Genomic DNA, 9,435 nt, shown 5'->3' on the forward strand with positions numbered 1-9,435 from the left:
AGTGTAGTGCTACATACCAACTTGAATGAAATGCTTTTGCAAAGGCAGGTCTTGTATGACATTTTGTCTGTAAGGCAGCTTGGGTAAAAAAAAAGCAGTTTAAGCGAACAGAAATAAGGGAGGGCACACTGAATATTAGACTGTTAACATGTCAAATCATGGAAATGTAGTCAAAAATGTTCAACCAAGGTACCAAGGTTACACATTGAAAATAATGTATGTTTTGAAAACCTCCCTTTTTAAAACTCTTACATGGTGTTTCAGATTTTTTTTAACTTCAGAAATCCCACGTACAGACTAGGCTCAAAACATGGTGAGTGGGCGTGAGCTGACTCCAGAGAATTCTACTCTTATAGTGAGAAACTTCTGTTCATCCAACCAAACCCTTTGCATTATCCAGAGCAGTACCTTGTGGTAATGAGCCACGGATGTTTGCTCAGTGCAGCTTGGGGTGAAACAAGATATTTAGATTTAAGTATTGCAAATCTGCTGTTTTATATGATTCAATTTAGGAATCGACAAGTTTTGAGTCGGCCATAAGCCTTCCTGGATGAGGGTTATCCAGGAGTAGAATAGTAACTTCAACGTTTAACTCTGTAGCCGTATAGCCGTCAGGTCTCTTATTTGGCATTTAGGCCTACTGTGGAAACTAACCAGACTTGACAACAGGTGGCAAAACAGCAGCCTTGCCATTACACAGGCTTGGCCGTTGGGCCATTATTCAGTCAACCATGTAGTGGAAGTAGTAACAGTTTGCCTTTAAAATTACTGACTTTTGTTCAGGAAGGCTTGCCACAGTCTTAAAAATACTGACTCCTGTGTCCGAATAAATTTAACTGACAGATAACCTGGAATATTTGCATCAAATAGAATTTTCCTGAAAAGACGGTCTTGTACCGACGTCCGTCGGTTTATGTCTGGGCCAAAAAGGTGGCTGCGTCCTTAATATTGCTTTCGATTCAGATTCAGATTAATGCAATCAGTATAAATATCCGACAAATATCCGACAAATTGAAAATTGAAATCTTTTTTCCCTAGTCGAGCAGTGCATTATAAGAGGTAAACTCTGGGGATGAGCTTGCTGTTTGTCCGTATGCACATTTCCTGAAAAGACGGTTTTGTACTGACGTCAGTCGGTTTTTGTCTGGGCCAAAAAGGTGGCTGCGTCCTTGATATTGCTTTCAATTCAAAAGGTTAGATGCCTTCTTGTTTCAGATTAATGCAATTCAGTATAAATATCCGACAAATTGAAAACACAACTAAGAGCCACAATAATGTTATCTATTTCTACTTTGATAAGGCCTATACTCGGCAAGGTTCAAGAGTCTATATTTAATTCCGAGGAAATTGATTACTTATAATTATAATGCTTATTATTAAGACCTCTTTTTTATAATACTTCTCAGTGACGCCGGCAACATACTGCGTGAATTAAAAAAAAACTTTTCTTCACAACATACGTACAGTTTCAATATATGTACCAATATTTGGTTATACACAGTAACACACTGGACTTTTAATTCAAATTCATACGTTTCTTTGTCTTTAAATTATCCATGCATGCGGCATCTAGATTTTTTGCCGACTCTCCGAGTATATTTACGAGGAACATTATGCCACTTCATTGGTTCTTTAGAAACAAATGCCCGAATAGATGGAATTAAGCCAGGTACGAACAATGGTAATTCTTCTAACTGTCTTCTTAATCTGCTTTAAACAAATGCATAATTGTCAAGAGATTTTTTGACAAGCTGTTTACATGCTAGCAGTTTTGATTCCAGACCCCAACGCCATGAATCGCCTTCAAAATGGGTTTTTAAGATACAGTAAATTATCTCAATACTGCCTTGCTCACTTGTTGCGATAGATTCAAAGAGTACTCTTGTGTGACCGTTTTTTAAATTATTTTGTTTCCTACTTGTTTTCTTCAGAAGACTGTGCAGCACAATATACCATCATGCGTCACTCGTATTTTAATATCAACACTACTGTTACCATTACAAGCTTGAACCCACACAACATTGTGTGTCCATTCCGGGGGGGAATACATCCCCTATACACATGTTAATGTGGGGGATGAGCTATTGAATCACACCCCACTTTTGTGGTGAGCAAAAAAAATAGTAGAGTGTAAGAATTTTTCAGACTTCCAACGACTAAAATGCATTCAATATCACGCAAACAATGTAAACAATTTCAAAAGTCATAAATATACCATTTAGAATACATATTATAGATGTACATTAATATCATGAACATATCAACCTCTTTATGTGTCAACCCCTCCCTCTTTTCACACTTTAATGCCACTTTCCTCCCCACAACTTTCTCCATCTCCAATCCCTCCCAATTTCTTGCTCAGATCTACGCCACTGCAATACAGGAATTAAGATCAGTTAACAATTTAAATTGGTTTCTAATATAATTTAATCCAAAGATTATACAATTGTAAGTATATACAGACAAATCTGGGGAGTCGTTGTTCAGACTCGCGCACGGGTTATTAACTTCTGAGCGGCCTAGTGCTCGTATGTTGGATGTGAAAAGTATTATAGCAATGCCTTCTAATTCTTGTCAACGTTTGAATTTATACTACAAGCACTCATAAATTCGACTCCTTTGGACTCAAGCTCATAAGCTCACGTGCATCCCTCGACCAGAAAAGGTCGTAAAAGGACAAATCTCATCATGAAATTAACAATTAACATCAGCACCCTCACTGGTAACAATTCCATCCAACCCTTAGAGGCCACTGTTCCCTTTTTTCTTCAGGTAATGCTTTTTCGTTTACCTCCTACAAATGCAGAAACACTGAAAACTCGATGTTTGGCATAAACTGCACAACTGTGAGTGATAACACGTGATGACAATGCATGTGCTACGCATGTGCAATGCATGTGCTCAGTGTGCCCCGCCAAACCATCCGTCTGAAAAGGGAGAACCATAACGTACTTCCAAGAAAGAACAGAGAAACATGATGTTTCAAGCATAGGAAGCTATACACAGACCTAAAATGAATGTCTCAGTGAAATCATGTCCATCTGCACGGCTGGCTTTCCTTGTTTTCTTTGGACTGGCCCCCTCTTCCCAGATAATGCAATGAGTGTTTAACAGAATGGTTTACGCAAGTTAGGGTTGCAGTTAAAAATTACATAATCTAACTTATGTATAGGCGCAAAGAATGCGGGACAGGTGTGCTGGTATCCAAGCGGCATTTACATATTTGGTTGCGTAGTTGTCCATGTGATCGTGCATGCGTAAAGCGGCGCGGGACTGGTGCAACTTTATGTTTTGTCTAGACCATGCCATGCTGCGCGTGGTGTAATTGGTGTCTGGCTGGTGTAGCCTGGTCTGGTGCGTGAACAGCGCTGTGTGTGTCCGAGAGAAAACGTAGTCCAGGAAAATCTACTAAAACGCATGACTGCATTTTGTGCACAAACAAATGTTACACTGAGGCTTCTTCCTGAGATGTCATCACAGTTTGCTCGTGAATATGGAAATACTCATTACCATAAAAAACCAAAAGGCATTAAAATACCCTTGAAAATAAGGTTTATTGAGGAATTAAAGTGAATTTTAGATGTTTGCTACTCAAAAACACTGATTGCAGCTACCCTTTAAGTAACCGTAACGTATCCGCAGTAGTAGACTTATTAGTCACGTGTACTGTTCTTAGTATCGGTAAGAAAGGATCGTGAATAGAACATCACTGACGTGTGGGTAGGGTTGTGGGCAGAGTTGCCGAGGTCTGCCCGAAGATCACCGTCTAGGAAGATGGTGAAATACTGGACAGCCAGAGTGTCAGCAAACGCCAAGAGTTACTCTTTATGTTGATTTAGTTAGCACCGGCAATTGGCGGATATATCTTGTGTGCAGTCGCCCGAGTGAGGAGTGCCCAGTTGCGGATACATGTTATAGGTTGCGGAGTGCGAACTATACGCGGCACTCTGCGATGTGTGGAGTGCCGATTATTCAAGCGTTCTTTTGTAATTGTCTTTTGTGTTATTTTTGTATAGTATAAAAAAATTTCAAGTGTTGAAATATATTGGTTATATAAGCTAAAGAAAAGTATATTAAATAAGTTCAGTTAAACTTGCCGTTATTTCATGTGCCCAGACATGCTCATTGTGTCAGTCGACCAGGTCACCCAACCAATTAACAATCAGTGGTATAGTTCCGCCAAAACGGCCCCTAACTCTGGACCTTAGATTGCTCGTTAAACTCCTGGGCCAAAGCTGATAATTAAGAGTTAGGTCAGGTGACTTTCCTGTAGTCAGTAATAGAACAGGACAACGCAACGCTCAAATAGTTGCAGACTTGAATTAGAGAGTGGAGGACAGACTAAAGACATTTCTCAGTGAGAGTGCTAGTGGTGCACTCTGTAAAACACGCCGGTCAGATGGGAATCAGGTCAACTCACCCCTTCGTCAAATCGCCCCCTTACCATCTCGCCCTTTTGCCAACTCCCCACATTTGAATCTCCCCCTTGCAAACTCGCCCCCTAGCAAACTCGCCTCCTGAGCAAGTCGCCCCCTCAGAGGAGAGTCCGCTGCTTTGGACATCTACATTTCTATGTGTCCTTCAGAAGGTGGGATATTGGAGAGTTCACCTTGAGAATTATTCAATAAACTTGCGTTCAGATGATTCAGTCGCCCCCTAAGCGGAAGTCCGCGATTTGACCTGCAATCGTTGAACCACAAAACCATCTAAAAATCACCTGAAAACAAGCCTCTGCCAGCCCTCTGATCGATAAACTGAATGGGGTGTCTCACGTTCTGCTGAATTTCCTTTAGAAAAATGCCTAGAAATGATCGGAAACATTCGGCTGCAGGTCCAGAAGATCCAGAGGATCCAGGAACCGCGCCACTAACATCACGTGATCCGTCCGACCAATCACCAGATGCTGTGCAGTGCGAATCTAACGCCATTGCAGCGCTACGACGAGAAATCAGAGGGCTGGCAAACGATCCAACTTCCGAGCTTGACAAAGCAATCCTCAACCAAGAAACACTCATGAATATAATAACTGGTATTGAGAACAAACCGAGGGAAATGGAGGAATCTCTGTCTTCTCTTCCAAATCTACGGAAGAACTACAGGCGAAGAATGAATCCTTGATAGACAAGATCTCCAAGATGACTGTCGAATTGGAAACGATGACGATAAATGTCACAAACTTAAAGGAAGCAGCCCTTAGGCTGGAACGGCATTCCCGCAGTTATAATCTCCGATTTGGTGGTATCCCTGAAATCTGATTCATAGATCCTGCTTATCCCTATAATGAGGTGAACAAGATTCTTGCTGAAAAACGCCAAAATTGAAAACGCTCACAGAACTGGTCGTAAGCCTGAATCCTCCACTGACAAACCGAGATGTATCTTGGCTAGATTTGTCTATTGTCCAGAACTAAAAACTGCATAGGCAAAACTGGGCAAACTGTCAAGGCAACCCTGTGAGATCTCCCGTCGGAAGATTTCAGAACCAAAAGATTTCTCCGTGACATCATGAAGAGGGCCCAAGAAGAGGGAAAGGGAGCCGTTTTCAAGCAATGCAACCTGTACATTAATGGAGTGAAAATTCCTCCCCCATGAATAGCCCAATACATATATATATAAATCATAGCTTGGATTAATCATGTCAAAGTTAAGTGATGATGATATCTGTACCCTTTTTTCATCTGATAGGACTTTGATAAGTTCTTTCTTTCTTACAATTTCCTTAATTGACACCCCTAGCACCCGTGTAAAGTGTTTTCCTTTCATTGAGTACTTAGACCTTCCCTGTTATGGTTATTCACATCCTGTTATATGGCATTTGTTATTGGTATGTGTATAAATTGTTCCGTTATAAATGCCTGTTAAGTATCCATGTAGTGTATGTTGTAACCCGTTAAGAACTAACTAAAATGGGATTTTCTGTGACTCCTGTAAATTGTGGACCCACCTTAAATGACTATTATAACTGAACATACGGTGACGATAATTGGTTTTGCACTACCTGTCTTATAATATTTTTCCTTTTAATTCCTTGGATTCTGAGGAATTTGTGGCTGCGAATTCAGTCTTGTGTTTACACATTCACCATTTACTAACGTAGTAAATGTAATTACTATCTTAACTCTCTTGAACTGCCCCTCGTTAGTGATCCTGATAGTCCTTGTCAAATTGTAAATCATTCTAGTTACTATTCATATGATAAATTTGTGGACTTTTTAAAAATCAATTCCCCACGGATAATTTTTCACTTCTTTCTTTAAATATACGTAATTTACCGCAAAAACAGACCACCTAAAAAATCTTTTATGTGCACTTAATTATAATTTCCCTGTCATCGGATTCTGTGAAGCTGGCTGAATGGAAATTCCTATATAAATAGTTTAAACATACCTGGATATACTCATCTGACTAAAAGCAGAGTTGGCAGAGCGGTGGAGGGGTTGCCTCATATTTATCCGTAAATCTTCAATATGTATCCAGACTTGACCTAAACGCTTATTCATACAAATCTTTTTCATGCATTTTTATTGAAATTTCCACACCCCAAAATCATAAGAACCTTATAACTGGGATTGTATATAAACCCCCGATGCAAACTTGTTTGCTTTATTACTAACTTTAAAAACCTTTTCTGATTAATTACTAATGAAAACAAGCCCTGCTTATTCCTAATGGGATCCCTACTCGACAAGCACTGCTTCTATGGGGCCCAATCCACAACCATTTTCCTTCCTGTTATACCTTTACTGCTTCTAATTAGGTGGAAATAAAGAATGAATGAATGAATCGTCAGATGTACCATATCTGGGTCATTTGAGCACTGATCCCGAATTGTGAGTAATGTTTATAAGTGGAGAAGACACCATAAACTTATTTTGAAATAGCCACAAATAACCAAACCTTGTGTCATCGCATTTCCAGTTAGGCAAGGATACGTCAAGTAATGTGCACCGCCTGCAGTAGGCCATCCCTTATGTTATTTGTTTTAACTTACTCCAAGCATCATTCAAGTGCTTGTATGCTGTGATGTCTGAACTAATGACAAATATATCACTTAATATGTCATCATCTTACAGTGCCTGAAGTTTAAGTTGGTTTAAGACACAATTAAGCCCCCAGTACGGCTTAGATTAAAATAAATATATTCCATTACCGCTTAATCGAGATATGTATTTTACAAGACAGGCATTCAAACTTTTACAACAAAGATTTTAAAAAAAATTCAATATATATAATATATACAAGCTTTCTGCGTCACTCATGGCCTCGGTAGGGTCAAATTGCACGATCATTTGTGTAGGTTAAAAATGACCATTTTCCGAACCGTTTATTCCGCCTCACTTTGATATGATAGAAATCTGTATATTCTGTGAGTCTGAACTTCTGCTTTGTACACGTGTTTGTTCGGTTTTGTTTTCTGCGTGTTTTGCTTGCACTTGCAAGTTGTTTGCTTTGGATTTAGTTGCGTAACACACGGTAAAAAACGTATACAGGTAAGGATTGAGGGACGAGTTGATTGGCACAATCAAAACCGCGGTCCACGCGTAAATGCTAGATGACAGTTTGACCCTCCCTGTCTGAGACAGAATCCCCATGATTATTATTGGCATCCAACAGCTGAAATCGGTTAAAATGATCGACGCCATCTTGATTGCCATTTTGATTTCACGCTCCCTGTGTGCATTTACTCGGACAGATTTTGCTGTCCGCTTCACACTGATGAAAATGGCTACGTAGCAAAATAGCACAATCAGGAAAGCAACCAGATTTACGCCAAGAAAGAGAACGATTGACAAGATCCAAGATGGTTTCTCTCCTGAAGGTTTAGGAATGTTAAACCTGGAGGGGCCTTCTGTTTCCTGAATCCCGTTAGGAAAAGGTGGGGGCTCAAATCGGACGTATGCTGTCTTAGTGCTGAGAGGAAGGCCGATACATACATCCGAAAGTCCATAAACGTCCGAATCAGTCCCAACAGAAAGTGTTGGCACTAAACTCAAACAAAGCGCCGAACACCATGAGACAACAACAAGGATTTTAGTTGTTTTGTCCTTGAATCCGATTTTTTTAAACGGAAAGACAATGCCAAGAAAACAGTCAATGCTGATAAGTGTAACGAAAAACACCGAAGCCTCACTAGACAGAACTGACAAAACTCCAGCTACTTTGCACGGTATGCTGACGCGCCAGTCTGGGGCATAGAGATAGTACTGATCGCCATACATTAGATCTGCCCCTGCTATGATTAACATGTACACACCCATCAGAAAGTCTGCTGCAGCCAGATTGCAAACCATAAGTGACAATGTCTTTTTTGTCCCTTCTTTCCCTTTCCGCTTAAGCCTCCAAATCAGCACAGAAAAATTACCGATGAGGGCGCTTATTCCTAATACCCATAATGCCACTCGCAATAGGACGTTTGGCATAAGGCTGTCGCACAGGTTCAAAGCTGGTTTAACCTTTGTTGTCAGGCAGTCGTCCTCGACGGAAAAATTCGGTAGCTCAGAAACGACACAGCATAGGCGGTAATCATCAACGATCGTCAAACTGCAATGTTGATCAAAAAGACACATCTTAATGCACTTTGAAGAATTGTAAACATAAGTTGTCTTAGGTTTGATAAGAAAAATACAAAAGTACAAACAAAATAATATAAAAGCACCAGCATCGTCTGAGGAAAACACTACTGCTTCCGGTGATATTAATCAAATTAGCAGTCACTCCCAAGGAAGCAACGATTTGTCTTGCGCGACAGAGAAAGCGGTTGGTATCAATGTTTAATTATTTTAACACTAAAAGAGCCAGGTTACCAGTTATGTTGGCCCCCTTTCATAGCTGTGTGGGGGGATCCCTCCCATCCAGTTGAGGTACCTTTTCGAATCTTGGCATATACCTACAGATGCTCACCTCATTGTAAATCTGAAGCTTGAACTCGAGCAGAAATAAATGGTTTTGTTGTTACGATTCCTTAAACATTCAAGGATGCGTGCCACAGCGCGTGCAGTGAGCACCACATACACTTTTGGCTGACCTGTCTCGGAAAACGGGTACTACACTACATTAATGTGTTTGATTTTCACAAAACTGGTGTCGAAATACCCAAGCACTTCGACAATATTGGTAAAGGTATCATCATGGACGGTGGATTCCTCCACCAAGGTCCTTTAGGGTTAAAAGAGTTTAGACAACTCTCATGGCAACTCTCTAACGAATTCCAAAATTTTATCCTATCTTCTAATTCAAAGAGCAAATCCATTGATGAGCATAACCAAGATATTCCATGACATACTGTGTCATTCAAATCCATTTCTGGGCATACTTTATGTCACATTGGTGTTACCTAAGTAGATTGAAGCAGTTATGACCTGTTGTTTTCCATGGTAACAGATCGCGATTTTATCGGTTGGGAAATGGTCACTTTGTATACCACATATTACAACAT

The sequence above is a fragment of the Acanthaster planci genome, linkage group LG01 (assembly GCF_054643075.1).
Source record: "Acanthaster planci isolate LZ-2023a linkage group LG01, COTS_SCS, whole genome shotgun sequence".
Lineage (NCBI taxonomy): Eukaryota > Metazoa > Echinodermata > Asteroidea > Valvatida > Acanthasteridae > Acanthaster > Acanthaster planci.